General features: G+C 42.2%; 1 long non-coding RNA gene across 2 annotated transcripts; it reads right to left on the bottom strand.

Annotated features, from left to right (window-relative positions):
- Nucleotides 1–100: 100 nt before the first annotated feature.
- Nucleotides 101–15621, bottom strand: LOC138067662 (uncharacterized). Of its 2 annotated transcripts, XR_011141949.1 has the most exons (4): nt 14712–15621; nt 14067–14204; nt 11616–11732; nt 101–10679 (listed from the first exon to the last, which is right to left on the bottom strand). It is a non-coding gene; the product is annotated as an uncharacterized lncRNA (long non-coding RNA). The 2 variants fall into 2 exon arrangements; XR_011141948.1 differs by lacking the exon at nt 14712–15621 and having other exon boundaries at nt 14067–14414.
- Nucleotides 15622–22014: the final 6393 nt, after the last annotated feature.

Here is a 22014-nt window from a genome sequence, read left to right as displayed (position 1 = left end):
GGGCAGCCCGCGGCGCCCGCCCTCTTGTGAGTGGCCGCGCGGCTTGTCTGTAAGGGGCGGGGCCAGGCCGGGGCCTATTCCGCAAGCTGATTGGTCGAGCCTGCTATCAATCAAAGTGGAAGGGAGGCCTCATGCCGCGTGGGGGCACCAACTGGCTCACGGAGCTGTCAATCACGGCTCGAGAGACCGCCCCGCGCGCGGGTGCGCTGAGCTTGTCGGCTCTCAGCAGGCGGTTGGGGTGGGGGGGCAACGGCCGCCTGCCTCGCCCCGGACTTTCCCTCGCTTCCCCTTTCCTTGGGGGAGAGAGTTTCTTTTCTGATGGGTTTTATTGGCTGCCTGAGCCGCGGGTTGCACCTCCCAGCCCCTTGGGCCCACGCTCGAGCACGGAGTGTTCGAACAGCCCAAGAAGTTGGCGTTAGCCGTGGGCCGCGCGTAGGGGCAGCCACCTCCGGGCAGAGCGGGGACGCCCCCGCCGTCTCCGGGCTTCAGAAATTGGGGGGAAAGTGGCGAATAAAGGGGGCTGTCGGCCGCGTGCAGCCGACTCGGGCCTCTTCGTCTGCTGGGGCCTGCGAGCGGCTCGAGCGCGACTGCGGGGCCAGGGCAAGGCGGCTCGGCTGGCAGCAGGCCTGCACGGGCCTCGGGGCTGCCGGCTGCCTAGGTCCCCCTCGTGGGATGAAACCAGCCAGAAAGGGGGAACGTGGCCGGCTGTCTTGGCCGGGTGGCCTCAGGCTTGGCCCCATGTCCGCCCCAGCCTCGCCCTGCAGTGTCCGCTGCAGCCATTTCTGCCTGTGAGTTACTGCCGGAGCGCGGCGTGCCGTGCCTCTCGGCTACGTAAAGGCGTTCGTACGTGGCTCGTGGGCAGGTTGGCGATGCAAGACTGCGTTTAGCAACAGCGTGCAACTCGGTGCTTTCGTCTAATTGTTTAGAGTATGTGTGAAAGGGTTTGGTTAAAAATTTCTTTATAGCCTCATGTATTAAAATACAGCCTTCCACAATAAGCTCTTTACCAAATAATAGACACCTAGAATACATGGTTGAGAGCGAGTTCTTAGATTTCGCAATTAAATTCCTAAACTTAGCAAGATGCAGCTTAATGTTAGGGGAGTTTGCATGCACTCTTAACTAATTAGGAAGCTTTCTAAAATCTTATTCTTTTGATGTTTGGAAACCCTCTTTATATTTCCAGCCTAAATTTATTCATGGTCATTTTATACCCATTTCATCTTGTGCCAATTTTGTTGTTTTGCTTAAATAGCTCTTCTCTCTTAGCAGTGTTTACCCCAATTTATTTTTAGAAAGCAGTCATACCAGCTTTTATTTTACTAGGCTAAATAATACAAGCACTTCTAACCTCCTCTCCATTTTATTCAGTAATATTAGGACCCACAGGATTCTCCTACTGCCTTTTTTTCCTTTCAGGACTAAGCTGAACCAAGGGTTTCAAGACTGAATGGAGAGGAAGGCAGTCAAGCAGTAATGTTAGATAATGCACAATGTCTGAGGCGCTTCTAAATAATAGAATTTTAATGATTATTGCTAGAAAACACTCATAAAAGGCTGTTATTTAAACTTTATTAATAAAACCTACAAATAAATGAAAATTACAAAGTTTGAAATGTAAATGTTTCTCTTGAAGAAGTTCCTAGACGGATGTAATAAAGGCCCAAAAATAACACAGCATCAGTAATGCCATTCCTTACTGTGTCCCCTTTGCTTCCGCTCTTTGCATCTTGAGCATTTCCGTGGTTACACTGACAAACTCATTGTGTTGCATCTAGAGGCTTCCAATAAGGGAATTCTGCGTTTCTGAACTACTGTCAGCCTCTCAAGCAGGGGGCAACATTTGTTCTTCTGCGCATTAAAGGGATCCTCATCTGCAGGACTGTCTTGGTTTCCTGATAATTGTATTTTTCAGATCATGATGAATTTATTCACAAATTGTATAGGTATGTTTTAATCCATTGGCACATAAACATCAAAGTTAGGCGCTCACATTTTTATATATTTTCATTACTTGTGCCTGGATTATGCCAAACATACTGTTATGTTCAGCTTAGAGAATAACAATAATGAATATATTATTTTATACAGAAAGCGTAAGAGAGAAACAATCCAAACCACTCTGTGTGACTGTAGAACTGTACAACTTTCATTTGGCAAATTTATCCTTAAGCTGTTAGGAAAGGATATGTTTTGCTAATCTAACACAGAATTGGGGACACGGAGATATGAAAGCCTAGACACTTCAAAGTTGTTTCCTTACAATACGTTATTTTTTTTTAACAGAGGGCTTGATTCAAAGCCCTAAAGCCAGTAGCAGATTCCCACTGTGTGCAAAGTTTTTCAGGTCAGGCCTACGTTGCAAGAGTGCCGAACCCAATGTTTTCTAAATAGATACTGAGACAAAGTTGTCTAACTCATGATCTGACAACATAAATGGAGCAAAACTGCACTGCAAGATGTTTGCATATATCTCTTATTCCTAACTATAATGAGGAGTGTAGCGTAAGCAGCAGAGAACTTATTTTGCAGAATTATGGTTCCCGAGTTAAGTGTTATCCTGAGTGATCACTTTCCAAAATTGTGAATTAAAGTGAGAGGAAAAAGCAAGCTAAAATGTGACTGACATTATTTACTAGAAAGAGAACATGTTCTTTTCATATGTAAAAATTGCATTTAGCTCGCTTCTCTTTCAGTACTGTGGTTCTTTTATGTAGGATCAAGTTTTTTGCTACAGTCTGCCTGCCTACATAAGCAGCTAAAGCTGCCTTCTGCAGAGATACTTCATATATCAAGAGCTTAATTTTCAAACTGGTGCATGGGGATTTATCTGCACTGTCCCTGATGCATTTTGGGGGGAGATGTAATTTTCATGACAATTAATGTACTGCTAGTAAAATGCAAGCGTCTCAAGTAATTTTGTAGAAGTTAACCTCACAGCTCTGGTATAAATCTAGGAACGTACAAAACATCCTTTACTTAATAGATCTGTGGTATGTGTTTGTGCCAGCAACCTTATTATTCATGCGGGACCTGCCAACCAAGCTGTGATAATTTATGTGAGAGAAATGTATATTAAAAATGTGAATGGGATTTTAAACCTGTCACTGAAATACCATGCAAACTGCTTTGTTGCCAAGATGACACGCTTAAACACTGCATTAAAGCAATTCAAGATGAATGACTGTTGCCATAGGTGGAGTCTAGCTGGGGAAGGGGCAGGGGACAGGGCTCTTAATTTTAACATGAAGATCAAGTCTAATGTGTGTTTAATACCAGACACGTTTTCTATAAAGTGGGATCCTGATTCAGCAACACGCTTAGGCACATACTCCGCTCTTTGAAACTGCACAACGCAGGCAAAAACTTAAAGGGAGATTAGCCAAATCCCACATGGAGCGTGCCGTCGATCAACATGAAGGGCAGGCAAGTTAGTGCTTGAGCGTGGCTTTGGGATCAGTGTTAAGACATACTATCGACAGGAATAGTAAACCAGAAACTGCTAGAAACTGCTTGTTCGACAGTGCGCGATGCTATGTAAACTATGGGGACAGCATCATTTGGCTTTTTGCAGCAGGGACTAGTTTTCATTTTACATTTGTGCAATACCTGGTGCAATAAGCCTCCACAATGTTAGCTGTTAGAATACTGTGAAATAATAATTTGTGTTAATAGTATTGCTACAGCTGCTAGGCAGTTTGGAGGCTGTCTGCATTTCTCTTAAAAATATTTAAAGGATAACCCTCCAGGAAGACACAGACTGAGAAAGAAAGCTGATGAAGGCAACAGTAGCTACAGTCCCTGGACCACATTTTCCTAAGCTCTTTTCTCTCCATCCAGCCCTCAACATACTCTTTTGCCTTTAACGTGCATCAAAGTACCACAAGTTTCCATTTTTAGATACCTATTGCAAATACCTGAGCCTTTTGTGAATGCCATCTGTGCATTCATTTGTGGAATACTGTTATTTTCTGCTTCTATCCAAAAGAGGAATAGCATAAACTCTGGCAAGTTAAATATAAAATCATAATAAAGCAGGCCAAAAAAATTTTTGAAGCATGAAAACTTTTCCAAATACATCAAGAACAGGAGATATGCCAGAGAATACGAGGAACTAGCAGGCGACGGAGGTATAATAGGAGCATTCAAAGAAACCACAGGAGAAAAGCTAAGCAGGTTTTTTCTACCACTGTTCATTATGGTGGAATTTGAGGTGATTGCCACAACAAAATCTTTTTTAGGGGGACAGTCAGAAAAACATGCCCAAAGTCATGTAAGAGATCGGTAAATTCGGCAGTAACTAACTGCCAGGACAATATGCTGTTCACGCAGGAGTTCCATAGGAGCTCGATGTGAAATGGCCAAACTATTAACTGTGCTTTGTGATTTACGGGTTGCTGTGAACTCAGGACTGCAGGAATGGAAAGGGGCGTACGGAACACCCATTTTTAGGAAAGACTTCAGGGAGAATCTAGAAATTACACAGGCCAGCTGGTCTGACACATGGCCCATTACTATGTAATGGGAAGAGCTGGAAATCACAAATCTGTTAAGAGTGCTTTGAAAAGGTCAGCAAACATTGATATAGGAGATCTGGTTTATACAGACTTTGTATAAACATTGAGACCTGGGAGTCCTTCTCGGCTCTAATCCAGTTCCCTGTTGGGAAGAGACCACGTATTTATTATCTCCTCTCCTTTTCCCAGTTTGCCTTTACCCTCAGCAGTCTGATTTCCACAGAAAGGAAATCCAAACGTGACACAATGTGTTCCAGGTATCTTCCCAGTCTGGACAATTTGGAGAATCTAGACATGACATAAGGAACATTTGACCCACAGCCTAGACTAAGCAACAGTGTACTTAGATTTCCCAAAACATTTTGACAAGAGAGGAGCTCCTTTTTTTTATTAGTAACTGCTCCAAAAGGAAAGGATGGGTAAACAATCACAAAGAAGGGAGTAAACAGTGAGATTCCAAAGGGACCTACGCTTTAAAACATGTTCGTAAGTCATAAGTGAAAGAGGATGAACAGTGAGATGGCAATGTTTTCTAGTGATTCATAATTATTCAGGATAGCCAAAAGTGAGACTGTCTGCAAAAACCTGCCAATTTCTTGATAAAGATTGACTAGGTGATAAAATGGCAGCTAAAATGCAATGTCCACACATGTGCATGGAGGGAAAATAAACAAAACCTCACTACCTGTACAAAACAACGGTCTCTAAATCAGTTAGTATCAGTCAGCAAAGATAGCTTGTAGTCACTACGGATAGTTTTCTGAAAATGCTAGCTCAGCGCTCAGTGGTGGTCAAAGAGGCCGTTAGGTCTGATTAGGAAAGAAGAGAATGAAACAGCAAACATAATGCTACAATATACATCCTCGGTAAGCATGGTCTTTCCTTAATACTACACAAAATTCTGCTTACTGTGTCTCAACAGGTGGTAGCGTCTTAAGCGTTAGAATAGCATAGGATAAGGCGGAGAAAAGAGTGGCCAGATTAATCACGAAGATGGAACAGCTTCTAAATAAGAGAGATTACTACTTAGTCTAGGACTCTTCTTGGAAAACAGATGACAAAGGGAGATAATAATACAGATATTGAAGATCATGTCCAACATGCGAAAGGTGAACAGGTAACAGTTACTCATTTCTAATAAGATAAGAACTAGGATGAATCTAATAATAATTTTCAGGTGGAGGTGTAAAACCAACAAAAGGAAGTACTATTTAAATAACATCTAATTAATTTGAGTTATTCAGTACCGTAAGATATTTTAGATGCCAAAAGTATTAACAGCTGGAAAAGGTAACTAGACAAATTAATGGAACAACTACTTTGCTGAGAGATGAACTTAGTCTCCACTTCTGGAAGTCCTTATAAAATTGCAGATTTTCAGAAACTGAGCTGATAAATACAAGGAAAAGTGAAGCTATAATTGCTCTGTCTTTATATTCCTACTTTAGATATATTCTACTGGCCTTGATCAAAAGCAGGATGCCAGGCTGTTTAGACCTGTGCTCTGACTCAGTTCAACCTTCCTTATGTTACTGCTGGAGCAGAAAGACTTCTGTCTCAGGTGTTTTGCTTCCTATGGTTATTCAACAAGAGAAATCCTGTAAAACATTTTAATGAATGAAACATTTAATGAAATTTTTTAGAGCCTTAAAACAGACTTGATCAAACATTTGAGATGAGATCCATAATGATCTTATTTTAGGCAAACCACTTTCATGGATTTAGATCCAAAAATGTCCATTTAGTTAGACCTGCAGTTTGACTTACCCCAAAGAACCTCACCCAGTAATTTCTGCAGCAAGCCTGTAACTTTGGTTTGCGCTGTGCTGTATCTTTTAAAATAGTTTTTGCCTTTTCTGGCTCCATCATTAAGCAATCTAGCTAAGAATTGCCATTGAATCTTTCTGGCTTTGCAACTTGTCAGAAAATCTGTGGAAAGGAGAGAAAGAAACATTCAAAAAGCAGCAGAGTATTGATGAGCCTAATTTATAAGGAATTAACTCCATTCTTCTACTCATTTCTTTCTGTAGTGACAAAAAATAGATTGCAGTGGGTATTTTGAAATGAACAGCTCAGGCATGCAGATTCCAGGTCCATGGGCTTTTTTTTTTTTTTTTCCTTCTATAAACATCTATATTGAGAAATCCTGCTAACTTTACATTGATCTGTATCTGGCTGAATTCTCGGGAATTTTCTGGAATTTGAAACCGTTTTCTTCCAAAGCTAGAAGTTGCGTTGCAGTGATTCTAGCAAGCAGGTTGCATGTGTACAGGTTACTGCGTTCTGTGCTCAGTGCTGCATTATTTACATTTCTGTTGCTAAGATCTCAGCTTTTGAGCAAAGGCCCTGGCATTTTATTCTGAGTTGATGCAGTCTGCGTAGATAAGGAATACACATTCCACCTTTGTAAAGACTTTGCTTTTGTTGGTTTTGTTTCCTTGATCTGAAATGAAAGCGCTGGAAAGAGCTTTGGCTTTCAGATGGGCACTTTTCACGTTTCATGCCAGCTTCAAGTAAAACGTTTGGAACATTTGGTGTTGAAACACGCAAATACATATAAAAGAGGGGAAGAGAAAATGGCTGCTCTGTCATCCCTTTCCATTTTCCTGCCTGGGATTAAAAAAAAAAACAAACCATAGTGTTTGGCTTCTTTGGCCTTTCACAGGCATTTTTACAAAAGTTTGCATAGAACTACTCACTCATCCAAAACACAGGGACGACCATACGTCACCTCGCACTGCTCTGCAGTTTCACAGTTGAGGTTTTGAGGTCTACGTTGTCTGCCAACAGCAAGCACCAGTGAAAGATTTTTCCCGCGAGTAAGAAACAGCCAGATATGCAGCTCCAGCCCTAAAGAATTTTTTCTTTGTTGCACTATGATATAACGTATTTCAAAAGTAAATGTTTTCTTACAAGACGATGTATCTAAAGACAAAAATAAAATGCTGTTTATTACTGTTGTGGTTCGCTTTTACCTTGTACTAACAATTTATTTGAGTGTGCAGCACAGAATACTACTATATTTGACCTTTCCTAAGAAAGACACAAAAGGCTGCACAGCAGCAACTCAGCTAAACAACACGTATGTACAAACCACTTCCTGATATACCCACGTTCCGGCCTCACGGCAAAGTAATTAAAATTGTCAAGAGAGTTTTTGACCACTTAAGCTCTTCCAGGAACTGAACAACTTGTTCTCAATTCTCAGTCCAAAGAATGTTCTGTTTTTGGCTTACTGGAGTAGTCCCAAACTTCATTTTACACACAGCAAAAACTGTTAGAAGTCTTCGGCTGACCATATGAAGTTAGCCATGTTAATTATAATAAAGTGTCAACTTTTACAGAAAAGTCAGGTAGCTGCTTTTTCTGATTGGGGAAAAAAGCCTAATACGGATGAAGTATACTTGAGATACTCCCTTAGAAGCTTCAGCTTCATTGCAACGGCCTCAACACCAGCAAAAATCAGAGGACCAGAGAGCCAATGGAAGTTTTCCATCTATTTAACTGCTGTTATATGGATTGAACCCTGCAAAGGTACTTCTTTACAGACACAATAACGGCTTCCCTAGTAGTTGGGAAACAAACGAACAGAGAAGCCAATGAAAAGTGAAGCGTCAGCCCTATTGACTATAGTCTTCATAGAAAAGGGTAAAGTAGCATTGTATGGCGTTTACACCGCTATTCTACCCACACCTGTCTTACCCAACCACAAAGGGACCACACACTGAGGACAGGATAGCTTCATCTCTCTGGTGACACCACCAACAAGGATACCAATTAGTTCCAGTTTTAATGGGGCTTTTATCTGATCTGAACCCTACATTCTGATAGCAGGTCTGTAATGTTGCCCACAGCTCATGAAATTTGATTATTATCTAAGAATCTTAGCTTTCATGTACTCCTGTTACAGCAGCAGTAGTACTGATGATAAGAATAATTATTATGATGTTTCTAGTCATAACAGTTGCAGAGTACTGAAAACATGAAAGTCAGAGAAGTTTGAAAAAACACAATGCAGATGAAAATGCCGATATATTTTGTGTTTCACGTTCTTGGAAACAAACTCATTTTGGAATGCTTGGCATTGGCAATGGGGTTGCTACTGATACTCTCCAGTTCTCTTTGGGACAGTTGTAAGCACACATAAAGAAATTCCTCTTTGCATAAAGAGGTAAAAATTTGGGGCTTGCTTTCTCCAGCACTGGGCATGGTAACTTCACTGGACTGCAGCGGAATAGTTTTGCAGTGGTGTGCTGGCCTTTCCGAAGCGCTCACAGCACAGCAAAGGGTATCCTGATGCCAGCGGGTTTTTCCTCTGGAATTATCAGATGAGGCTCCTGGCAGTTGTCAGAGAAACAGGAAAATACCAAGGAATCAGGGGTCCGACTGAGATGGGGGCTGTAGGGTAGAGCTGGAAGGCGTTTCAAGAGATTACCTTGCCAGCCTCACTGCTCAAAGGCAGCATCAAATATACTCTTTGCACCAAGACAGGAAAATAATCCCCCCACTTTATATCTTTCGGTTGGCTAATAGGGATGAAGGAGTAAACAAACGTGAACACTTCTCTCTCTCTTGCTTAGAGGAGTTAGCAAGGACAGAACGGGTAACCCTTGGGTCTCCTCCTGCTACCTACGCTTAGTGCCACCAAGCTAATATAGATCCTTCCTGTCAAGCAATTAGAAGAGTGGCAGCAGCAACATACAGAGTTCTCCTGAACAGCAAAGAAATTTTACCCCAGATATTTTTAGATTAATCACAGCGTTCTCTAGAGCTACTCTTAATGAGGGACATATTTACCATAGACTTTGTATTTCTGCCCAAGGCAGCACATTTCCCTGCCATATCATGAGGAACTGGCTTTGCAACCCCATTATTAATTTCATAGTTTATCCCTTCTCGAGCAGTGGCACTTACGGAAAACACTCCACTATGAGCTGTCCCTAAAGGTACGTTCTGGTGTACGGATTTGTGCTTCTTAGTTCACCTCCCCATAAAACATTAGACATGTTATGCACATGAAGTCCCAATAAAGTTTGAAGAAAATAATTATTATAAAACAATCTTCCTATTCTTTATTAAGGTCATGGTTACCGAAAAGGAAGCTTTCTTCTTTTTTTGCCACAGACCTTCTACTCTAATCTGTTTATAAACAAGACAGAGTCACGATATTCAGGAGAAAAAGGAGAGATGGTGAAATTATAAACCTAACCGAGAAACTTCTGTTGAATAATTACACAGAGGACCCCATTTTTCACCCCTGCTGATATTTAATATATTTCAAAAACTAAATTCTTGAATCATAGATCAAACCTGCAGAAAGGCAGCAACATTCCCTGCTTTACTTGCACTCTCCAATCTTCCTTTAACTCTGTGAGCTCTGGGTGCACAAAGAATTCAGGATTAGCCCTTCGCTGATTCCCCTCTGAGCCAAATCTGGCTGAGGTGTTTCCAATGCAACCAGTCACTGTAGTAACACTGACATCTTTCAGGTTGTATGGGGCATAAGTCAGGAGAGAATTTGCAAAACAGTAGCTCTGGATCTGTAGTTAGGCTGGAAACAGCAATTAGTATGAAAGGAAGAAAAGCAAAAGTCACTGTAGGCCAGGACGGAAACACTACTGCAGGAGAGGGAGCAGAATTGAAGACAAGGTAGAGAAATTTCTAAAGGACGGTTTGCCTTCATAGTCTTTGTACCTTAGACAGACAGACCGACCTTCTTGAGCTGAATTTCAGCCCATGATATTACCCTACTTTGTCAGGGTTACAAGCCCCTCATTGTACACAGTTTACTGTGGCCATGTCAGAGTAACCCTCAAGTGTTTTCCTGAATGATTTAGGAAAGTGAGCAGTTCCTCACCCCACCTCATTCACACTTTCTTCCTTGTAAAGTGCAAGGCTTAATAGCATCCCCTATCTTTCTGCTTTGTGTTTTTTCCTCTGTTATTTACCCTCTCTCCACTAGATGATACACTGAGACCATCAAACATTTATTGAATTAAATAACACCAATTTTAAAACTGCGCGCAGAATAAAGTGTTTAAAACAGAAAGGTGACGGCATTGCTGTGTGTAGGCTGTTCATATCTGTATGGTGGGAAGAGAAGACTAGTGCATCCCGCACTGGAGGAACTGCACAGACTTCCTCAGAGCTTCTTATTTACAGCTGCATGAATGAGGGGAAAAACAAGTCCGTTCATATTACTGTTATTACTCAGGTGTAGTTGTATCCAGTAATTACCCAAACGTATTAAATAGTTTACCAAGCGCATGCCACAAAATCTAAAATTAACAGAACAATGTACTGAATGAGAGAATGAGATAGTCCAGATAGTCCTTCCCCCCCCGTCCCCCCCCCGCCCCCTTTTACAATTTATCTTATCTGGAAGGATTTTACAGTAGATTATATTTTTGATACAGTTGATACATTTTCTCCCTGATGTTGTGTGAGTGTTTGCCAACTGGGGGAGTACGAAATCATTGTGGCTCGCACAGACTCTGCCAGACTGTTTTTTAAACTTGTGTTGTGAATTGTGCAAAAACCTTCTAGTAAACAGAGATCCTGTTACCTTTCAGCGAGGGCGGGCCAGACCCAGCATTTCTGCAGTCTTGGTTGTGTGACAAGTTTATTGGATAAATACGTTAGGGCCTGTCCCGGAGTCTTTACTTAGGCAAAGCAAACCAAAGTTCGGAGGCTCTTTTGCCTGGGTAAGGTCTTCAGAGCCGTGCTTCTACCAGCTCTTTGTTTAGCCCGCCTTCCTAGAGGTCTGCTGCTTGTGTCTACCTTGCCATTTGTCACACTATTTAGAAACGCAGGGCGTGCTGCAGCACAATTGCTAGCATTTTTTTTGTTTTAGGAAGAGGGCAAATATAATTTCGTGAAACTTAAATAATGACTTGGTTAAGGTACAACATCCGTGATACACTTCCTTCCCAGCAAAAATTAAAACATTGCTTCAAAACACTGCTATGTTTGCCGGTCTTGCTGTAACACGTTTTAATTGGCTTATCTAGACTTAATCTAAAACAAGAGCTGGAACACAAAATGATGTTCTGTTAAAGTAAAATGGGGCTTTATAGAAGTAAGAAGTACTTTACTTACTGTTCAGGAACCCAGTCTGCTGCTGGAGTGAACTTCAATTATTTTGATATACACCAGCTGAGGATCTAGCCCAGATGCTCAGCAAATTGGCCTTGAGCTCTGACCTCCTCACTGACCCTACAAAAGGTCATCTCCAGATTAGTATGGAGAAAGGTGGATTAAGAGACCACCTCTTCCCGGGGGGAACCCTTTCTTCCTAGTAGATAGGGTAAAGTTCAAATTAGTTCAGCCTGTGACAAGACACAGCGTTATTCTAAGCTGCAAGACTTGTTACTGCGCTTCAGGCTAAAGGTTTCATTTTGGCAGTTTTTCACTAAGTTCTTCCCAGTGGCAGGCATGGGAGATTTCTGCAGGGTCAGGAGAGAAAGCAGCAGACTCAGAACTACTAGCAGATAGATTTAAAAAAAAAAAAAAAAAAAAACCCACACTCAGTATTTTATGGTTGGTTACACTGAGACGCTAGTATTGAAAAGAAACGTTTGTCCTCTGATATTTACCTTACTTACTACTTTCTCCATTCAAAAAGCTAAAAGCAAACAAAAATGCCAGCCATGAAGTAGGTCATAATTCTCTGCACAATCAAACTAAAGGTCATGACCTAAACGAAATGGAGTTTGCTTCATAATGGTCCTCGGAAATAAGGGATCTGTCATTGGTAGGGATTCTGCATGCCTAAGGGAACTGTAGATGGGAGCTCAGTAGAGCTGCTCATCTCTAGCCGACCGGGTTCATCTTCAGCTCAGGTCACTATTGATTGAAAATTGTTATTCTGGGCTCTGTTCAGTACCCAGTGACTGTATCTGGGGATTTAATCAAGTTCCCAGAGGGCAAGCAGCCACATCACATAAAAAGACCACTGGACCTGAAGTTCATTTCTAATTTTGCTGGCAGACTTCCAATAGAGAGGTCAAACTGGGAAGTAACCATAAAGACTAGAATATGTTACAGAAAAGATGGCGTTTTACTGTGGGCACAGACTGCAGGGAAAGGAGAATGGGGCAAAATGGCAAGTGGTCTGCATTACTGCTTTTCAAATACATGTATTTTGTGTCAGACAGAGGAGTTCAGTCTCCTGGATGCTATGCTGGTGGAGCAGTAACGTTTGCAAGTACAAGCACTACTCTGCAGTCTTCTCTGAGGCATGACTCGAGGTCTTCATGGCAAGTGAAGTAGTGCCATGTCCCTGGCAAACAGGGCAGAGCTGGGCTGACTCTACCAAGATCTGTCTGCCTAGCGCCTCAGTACAGCCGCTGGCAACTCCGAGCAGGACCAGACAAGTGACTCGCTCGGCACTGGAGCCGGGCTGATAAAGCCACGGTGACTACTGTGGCTCCCTGACCAAAGCACGAGCACGGTTCAGCTGACAAAGTGAATGTTACAGAATTAATTTTGTGGCACATTCCTAGCAGTGGTGAAGGTGGGAGGAGAGCGTTTAATGGAGGATCATAAAAGTCTAAAGCAGCTTGAGGTAGAAGCAGAGAAATACTACTCTTCATCTGCATACACTAGAAAACAGAGCAACAATGTTTTGACATTCTCTTTTCTCTACTAAAAACTTCTTCATTTGGACAGTGTCTGAGTATTTGCGGGTGGAGAAATCCTGCCTGCTAAGGAAAACCAGCGAGGAGACATTCAGCTTTCCCAGGTCTCTGGGACCCATTGTCGCTATTGTAAAGAGACACCCCCACCCCCAGCAACATCCGTGGCCCTTCTTTTGCTCCAGTTAACACTATGGCAGAAGTGCTACACAAGAAATAGCAACAAAACCAGGAACTGTAGCAATTTGCAACATTAGAAAATTTGCTCTGCTGGACTGGAATAGCAACTGGAGTTCCTGAAAATGAGAACGATTTTTTTTTTTTTAGGGGGCCAATTCCTTTAGCACATTTTATAACACCACGAGATTAGCTAGTTTTCCTGCAGGACAGTCTAGCATGCGATTAGTTGAGCCGCCTCGCAATCACACAGAACATTGCACTGCTGGTATTAAAGATTTTTTTTTTTTAAATAGCCTTAAAATCACAACTGCAGGCTGTTTGTCACTTTACAGCAACACTAATCCCAGAAAAGTCTTCATAAGCAGTTCCACTTTTAGGTGACAAGCACAGGGAAAGTGTATGCTCACATAAAGCCTGACCCCATGACGTTAAATCCGAACAGGCTTTCCCTGCGTTTTCTTCTCTATATAAAAACCTTACAGAAACACTGCACTGCTTTTGTGACAGCCCATCTCATAACCTCTTCTAGCTTGCCCCAGTCTCTGCCTTTCTCTCCCATTTCTACCCTATCTTCTGCCTACTATCCTCTTGCCTTGTTGCCTGTGATCTCCTGAACTTGGATCAGGCTTTCCAGCCTGAGCAGATGTAGCACTGTTGCAGGATCATTGTTTTCGGATTCATCAAACCACCACCCTGACCCTTAAGGACGTGCTCCCCTCTGCCCCGCGCTTACCACCCCACGCCGCAGCGTCTGACACCAGCTCTCTGGGTTTTGCCGTACTTTGTTCCATAGCACAATTTCCACAGGCCTTTTGACAAGTGGCGATTCCTATGCGACGGCCCTGATGATCTCCAAGGCACCTCCATCCACCTTTTAGGGAAAGGGAAGCATCTCTCGCGACGGCAGCGGAGAGAGAAGTAAGGCTTCACGTAGGCTTTGTGTGGTTACACCACACAGGGGAATCATTTTACCAATCACGTTTTGGAACAACCCCCCCCCCCCCCCCAAAAGAAGCACACACACCGCACGCTTGCCCGGGGACGCGCTCGCGGGGAGCCCGCGCCGAACCTGCCCCCCCGCGCCGTGCCCTGCGCCTCCCTCCGGGGCGGGCGCCGAGGGCGACCGCTCCCCACGGCGCCGGAGGCAGCCGCGGGTTCGCAGGAGCAGTCCCGGCAGCCCCGCGCCGCCCTTCGGGCCCTTTAGAAGTAAGGCACAAAGAAAGCTGAAACGAAATAACGGAGTTCCGTATCCACCCGCTGCAGCGCTGCTGCTATTTCACGTGGAGTTTGATAAAGTCATGGGGGCGGGGGGGGGGGATATCAGTGCAAGGATCTGCAAGGGTCCCACCCCCCACCCGTAACAGCGTTTAGCACGTACCGTTAATTACATCTGTCGGCTTCTGAGCAAAGGCTCACAGCCCTCTCCCTGCAGCATTTCCTCACTGGATTACTTTCAGTTTGCAAAAGCAGTGCCTCACACGGAAAGGGAAAAGTGATTTTTTTTGTTGTTGTTTTTGGGAAATACAGTGCTCAATTAAACACCGCGCACGTGCGGTCATCCGATTTGTACAAGCCAAACCTGGCAGCTGCAGCGGGTGCCGTGCCCAGACGGAAGGCAGGTCAGAGCGACTGGTCCCCGGCATCCCCTAGTCCCGGAGCACGCTCCGCACGGACAGGCGGCCAGAGCCCCCCCGGGGGCTCCTCGCTAGCGACTGCTGCCTGCACGCCCCCCGCCTTGGGAGCGGGAGCCCAGCTACCCGGGCTGCCAGCTCCGGCGCTCCCGTTGCGACGCCAGGGGAGGGCGCGTCTCGGAGGAGACCGAGGGATCCGGCCAAGCGTATATCGGGTCTGTGAACTTAATTTGACGGCTGAAGGTTAGTTTGGATAATACTTCTAATGCACCATGCTGTATCTGGTAAAAGTAATTAAGTCTTGGCTAATGCATCGTTTAACACTGTTAGTTTTTTTTGCTGAAACTGCCAAGCTGGTTGGTATTTTTAACTTAGCCTGAACTACTTTGTTTTGCTTTAGTGAAATAAAGAATTAGATCCTGCTAGCATAAAGTTCAAGCAAATTTCCTGAAGCTGAAAAATAACTTCAAAGCAGGTCTTTTCAGTACAAACTGATCTAGGTAATTCTTGCAGGGTTATCCTCTCAAGAGGAAACATAAATGGAAAATATGTATTTAAAATACAAATATTCAGAAAATAGATGCATTTGTGCACCTACATCATACAACCTACAGACATTCATTCAGTTTGAAGTTACTAACTTAAATCATCACTTACCAAAGCGTTAATAGTCAAACCACCCGCAGAAGGAGACTTGGCCAACGTAACCATACAAGCCCATGCTGGAGAGTTAGACCTGCTCAGACCCACAGCATGAGCTACCACAAACCTTGGTCTAAGGGCCATCTCCTCCTGTCTCATACTGAGCTGGTGACTAGGAGCTGGCTGGATCCTCACTTCTTATTCCAGTCACAGCAGATAATTTGGCAAAAAGACTGCAGCTGTTTATTCCTGAGACTGGCCAATTGCACCTCACATTTCCCTAGAGAGAGGGGGAAGGCAAAGCAGTGAGATGCTGAGATTTGATAAGGCTCTCTGAAGATGCCTAGCGCTTGTGTAGAGGACATCAAGTATAACCTAGGAAAAGATTATACTTTCCTGGGAAGTATGGGAAACCTGGAAAGATGTCTCTTAGTGAGTCTATAAGGGTAATACCACCTCTTTTAGAACAGCACTGCAACACCTGCTCTCAAAAAAAAAAAAAAAAGTAAAGCAGGTCAAATCTGGAAAAGTGATCAGATTGTTTCACAATGAGACAGTAATGCCTATAGCAACGAGGTGTGAATACAAGCTTTAAAATGAAGCTATACTATTTCTGCAGGTTGAAACTTCTGTCCCAGAGAAGGAGGGCATATCCTTACTCAGAAAAGTGGATTTTGCCTTAACTTTCAGAGTCCTGCGTGATCCTGAGGGAGACTTGCTGCCAGTGGACACCCCCCCCCCCCCCGCGACGACATACAGCTACCTATGGTATAGGAGAATCCCACCCATTCTTTCCTAGTCAAATCCTCTGTTCTTCCAATCAGGAAAAGGTGGTCCAGAAGCTCTTACACCAGCCCTGTATCAAATGTTTGCACCAACGAATCTTCCCATAGCTACATGCTTGGCTTTTCACAACTGTTTTATATCTGCAGACCAAAATCTCTGCCCAAAATCTATTCTTACAGGGTATCCACCTAAATGTCACTCAGGGCTGATCATTCACATTTACCTCCGCCTCATAGAGGGATGCAGTCTGACAAGCTCACAAGTTGGTACAGCTAATTTGTAAGTCAGTATTTCAGCTTTGCCTTTTACGGTGTGCAGCATCTTTTTATGCACCAGGAACATCTTTAATTTACATACTCTACATCTTCAAGCTGTTCAGGTGGGACTGTGTTATAAAACTACATGATTCTAGTACAGCTTTGTGTAAACATAATTTATTTATTTGCTCTGGCAGCCTGTGTCAGCACAGAGTAAGAGCAAAGAGACAAGGCAAATCAGTTTTCTTTAGTTTAAAGATCAGCCACAAGATCACAGTCTTGTTCCTACAAAGACAGTACAGGTTCTAAGCCCATATTTTCTGTCTAAATAGACCTGCTTAACAGTTTTTCCAGACATTTACCATACCAGATTATGCTAGAATTGGACATATGGGATGACATGATATGGGATAATGAAGGGTCTGCAAGTTCTGTGTAGGCGTTAGACAGTGATGTTTTAAGAGCTACAGCAGATCTACTCTTGATGTTATTTTACAAGAAAACCAGAATGTGTAGTTTCATATGTGTTGCATCCAAATTAGAACCAAAGCCTCAAACCAAACACAAGCAATACTACACTAGAGCAAATATAATAATAAAGTAATATTTGCCTATCTTTCCATACAGGGTATCAGAATGAGCAGTTCACACACCCAATTCTGCAATAAGATTCCTGTGCAACTAGTTGGTTTTGTTGCAATCTCGCATATGATCTAAAGATATCTCCGCTTGTGCTGGCAGTCAGCTGCAGAGGCTGATACCCAAATCTGTACATGTGCAAATTATGCCCTGAAACAGGTTCTGCCCAGCTCTCAACATGGCATTTCTTTTGTGATCAGTACTTTACTGCTTATGAGTTCTGTTTATATCTTTGTGGCTTCTAGTAAGATCCTGTGCCCGTACTGTTTTCAAGGCCATTGCTATCATCTTGTTTTCATACTCTTGGTGGCCCGTCCTGTAATCCCCTGCTTTTCTTCAGCAGACTTCAAGATATGGCTTCCTGATAACCTAACTAATGTTTTAGTAGTACAACGTAGTCACGCACACATCCCTCTTCTAGGGTCATTGGCTAGTTCACTGTAGAGAAATAAGGGCCCATTAGAACGTGTGTATAGACAACTAGAGAGAGCAATATAAACAGATACAATGCTCTGTTAACCGTTACTAATATTAATCAATTAGTTACAGCACTATCACTGGTGTGTTATCAACATTGTTCTACAACATATGTGAACTTCTAACTAAACAAAAAGGTTGACGCAACCAGCTTAACTTTAAATCAGCTCAGAAACCACTTTTTTTTTTTGTCATCAATTAACTGCAGTTTGTTTGAGAATGACCAGTTTTCTGTGTCAGTGCAAAAAGTTATCTAAAAATAAACCATATTTATTATTGTTTGGCATTCTGTTTTTCTCTCTTTCTCTTACACATGCCTCACATAAGTCTTTGTGGCTTGAAACATCTTTTCCTTCAATGCCTGTCCAGAGCTGACTCCCACTGCCTGCCTAAATTTCAGTTACAGTAAAACAGAGGTGGAAGCATGGTAGAGAGAGATACCTTTTTCAATGAGGTTTCTAGATTACTGTGTCTTGTCTTTTACACGGGGTGTCATCTTTTAGCACAGTGCCAAGTAATTTGTCCTACCCGTCTTTTGGTACTCCCCTCAGCAATCAGCTCAGTTTCTAACCGCCTTGTAAACACTTCCTTGTGTCCATTTTAAATATGACTTTTGTACACAGCAGGAAAGAGGGTGAAAGGCAAACATGGGTTATTCCGTAGAGATCTACAGGATCAGCTCCGAGGTCAGTTTGCTACGTTATCCTTCCACGCCAGTTCCAAATGGGTTCCCCGTGACTCACATTTCTGTGGGTTGATTTACAGACACATTTAGCATCTGCAACTCGTCACGTATATTTAAACTTCTGGGTGGCTCGACCCCTCCGAAAAATTGGACCTAATAGCATTCTACACAGAAAAGGATATAACTATCTATTAACCTGTAGCAGTTTACGCTACCATAACATTTATAAAGACATGAATGATGTGCACAGTCATGCACGTGGTACTAACACAGACTGAATAATTCATTGCAAAGGTTGGCAATATTTTTATCAAATACTTATTATGAATAATTGTTTTCCTTTTTCAGTACCTCAATATATGTTTGAATAATATTCTGCAAATAATATTTCATGCGAATGTTGGCAATTTACTCCACTGAATAATTATTTCCAAATTAATTTCCTCGTGATTAACTATTGTTATTTATTCATTGAGCTAGGTTCTGTCTAGGCTAGTAAACAGGCACGGCATTAGTGCCAAAGTACTTATAATCTTAGCTTCAGACATGTAAGCTTGCACACAAGTGGATTTCTATGCTACCACAATATTCCTGGGATCAAAATGGAAATAAAGTAAATACGAGGAACAACAGAGAAGACGACAAATAACTCAGAAGTTACAAATATAAAATCGTTGGTTATTTATTGGTTGATATGTCTTTATTCCATTGACTGTCATTGTTTAGCTTGTTTTTGATCTTTCTCTGCCTTTCTCTTCTTTATTTCTAACCCCTAAATACATTCAGTCTCTCCTTATTTTCCATCACTGTCTGTTTGTTAAAAATTGACTACTTTTTATTTGCTTGTAATTAGTCATCAATCTCTGATTATATGTTATGCTTGCAGGACTGTAAATGCACAAATAATTCTACAGCCACAAAAATATTTTTCAAGATCCAGATCCAAGGCACGCACATTGCAGATGCTGATTCTGTCTTTAATTTTCAGATAACTACACACTGTCATCCTGAACGAAAGTCACCTCTATCACCAGCGGTCAAAACAGGACCATTATGGTGTTTTGTGGTGCAGAACCTTATGGATACTTTAAAAGTACTAGTGTGTGTGTGTGTGAAAGGTTCTCTATACTTTGCTATACTTATATACTTTACTACATAAAGTACCAGTTTCAGAGAAAGCCCTTTTTCTTCTAGTGTTTGGCCTTGGGGGTCTCCTTTGGTTCCATGAAGGGCCCCTGTTGTTGTAAGATTACTATTGTTATTATTATTACTACTGTAACTATTAGCTGGCTTTCTTCACTCCAAAGTGTCTGAAAGAACGTGGTGGCTGTGCTGCAGCCCTCCAGAATGAGCATTTTCTGGCTCGAATCAGAACGGATATGTTGTTGACCTGGTGTGTGTTGTGTGGGAATTTGGGAGGTCTGGGGATGGCACTGGGAGACCAGCTAAGGTGATGGCAGCCAAACCTGCCTCCTGGAGCGCATCCTTCGGGATCCCAGCTGGTGAGCTGAGACCTCTCTGCGATGCATCCCAAAGCAAGGGAAGGGGGCTCAGTTGGGAGATTGACTTCAGAAGCATGCTCCTCCTGAACCAAATTAAATGGCAGTGCAGATGCACCCTGCTATACCACGCACAGATGGAATCCTCCTGCAGTATATCAAGCTCTTTTTGCTAGAACAAAATGACATTTTAGAAGAGCTTCTAGCTGAAAACTGGCATTGCAGCTTCTTCACAGTGTTGAGGCTTAGGCAAACTGTGTACTACTGTTACAATATACCTGTCTCTACAGGATTTTACTCGGCTTGGCAATTGTGTTTGCTTCTCACTGATGCTGAAGCGAAAGCAAATAAATATAGCGAAGACACGCACACATCGCTTAAAAAATAATAAGAGATTATAGCCTGTTAAATGTCTCCCTCGTCCTCAAAATAAAAAACAAACAAAAAAGCAGAGTCATAAAAGAGGGGCCTTCTACTCTGCCAATTGCTTAAAGTCTCTGTGTCTCAGTCTCTGATCAGATCCAAAGTCAGATATTTTATGATTTAGTCATTTTTGCATATATAAAATCTAATTTCTAACTCCTTTTAAAATAAAATTTTGGTGCATTGAGAAGAAAAGGTGAGGGGTGAAAAAGGGCTCCTGGCTGGGTCCAGTTCCCAGTGGCTGTCGTTACAGAGAGAGCGGATTACGGTATGATACTGCGGCCCAGTGACACCTCAGCTAAATGGAGTTTGTCCACTTCTAGCTTAGACAATACTGGATTTACCTACTTTTTGCCTTCTAGCAAGAATAATTACCATCCAAATTCATTCCCTTTTTTATTTACTGTCATTCTTGTGTTACTGCCTTATTCATGTGAAGACTGCAGTGGTTATTGTCATGCAGGAGGACTGTTCGACTGCAAGATCAGAAACAAATTTTCTAAGCCTTGACTTTATTATTTTAATTCTTCTCCTGATAATGAAACACCAAATGAGAACAGAATTGAGCCTAAGAGATGAGATGTCAGAATAATTTTATATCTTGTCACTAGGTAACGATTCTAATGGTATCTCTTATTTAACTGCCTTCATTAATGACTATATGGGGAAGCATGTTTCAGCAACTCAGACCACGTGGAAAAGAGTGTGTTCTGGGGCAAAATATTAACTTGATGAGGAGGAAGCCAGTTTTCTGAAGAAGTATCTTACATAGTTCCTGCTTTTAAAAAAAAGGACTGTGACATGGACACTTTGTCATTACAAGGTATAAAAAAAACCCCTTAACTTCACAGTTGGGTGCATTTATATTAATCCTGCAGAGGAAAGAGACAGATGAATAGGTGTTCTCACCTAGTGAAACAGAAGGGAAAATCTGTCCCTCCAAGTCCTTTTGCTCAATAGAGAAACCTTCATTATTAACAGACTGTTCAAGGAGCAGACTATCATTTAGCTTCTCAGGCACTCTACAAATTTCAGTAGATGATTATTACACCTTTAGGCACCTCTGGAAATACGGCTCACAGACACTAAAACACTGTGATAGAGCTTTGATAAACAGTAAATCAGGCCTCATATCTTTTTACACGATATTTGAATGTTGTTATGGGCAAATGTATTTAACTTTAATAGTCAAGGAGCAATAACACAGGATTTCAGTAAATGTAAATTACAGTGCCACAATATTTAGTAGAACTAGAGAAGCTGAAGAAGGCAACAACTATTAGCATTAGGTCTAGTCCATCTCCTTGCCAACACAAAGGATATTTCTCTACGGTCTTGGCAAGCAAACCTGATAATCAAGCTGCCAAAAAAAAAAAAAAACTTGCAAGAGACTTGATACCTGATGTGCAAAAAAAAAAAAAAATCCTAATATTTACTTTGTCTGCTTCTTATTCAAATATAAGCAGAAAGGATAGAATGTCCTTGAGTGTTTATCTACGGGAAAAGCCTGCGCTATATGAGCTGTGTCTCCACACTTGACAGTTTATGCCATCTTGGATTTTTCCCATAAATTTAAGTACCATAACTGGAAAAATTCTACAAGGAAGGTTTAATGTTTTTGCCCTATTTACTAAATAAAAGA

Source organism: Struthio camelus, chromosome 6, assembly GCF_040807025.1.
Source record: "Struthio camelus isolate bStrCam1 chromosome 6, bStrCam1.hap1, whole genome shotgun sequence".
NCBI lineage: Eukaryota > Metazoa > Chordata > Aves > Struthioniformes > Struthionidae > Struthio > Struthio camelus.
The sequence above is the reverse complement of the archived record's forward strand: the minus strand, read 5'-3'. Positions and strand labels throughout refer to the sequence as shown.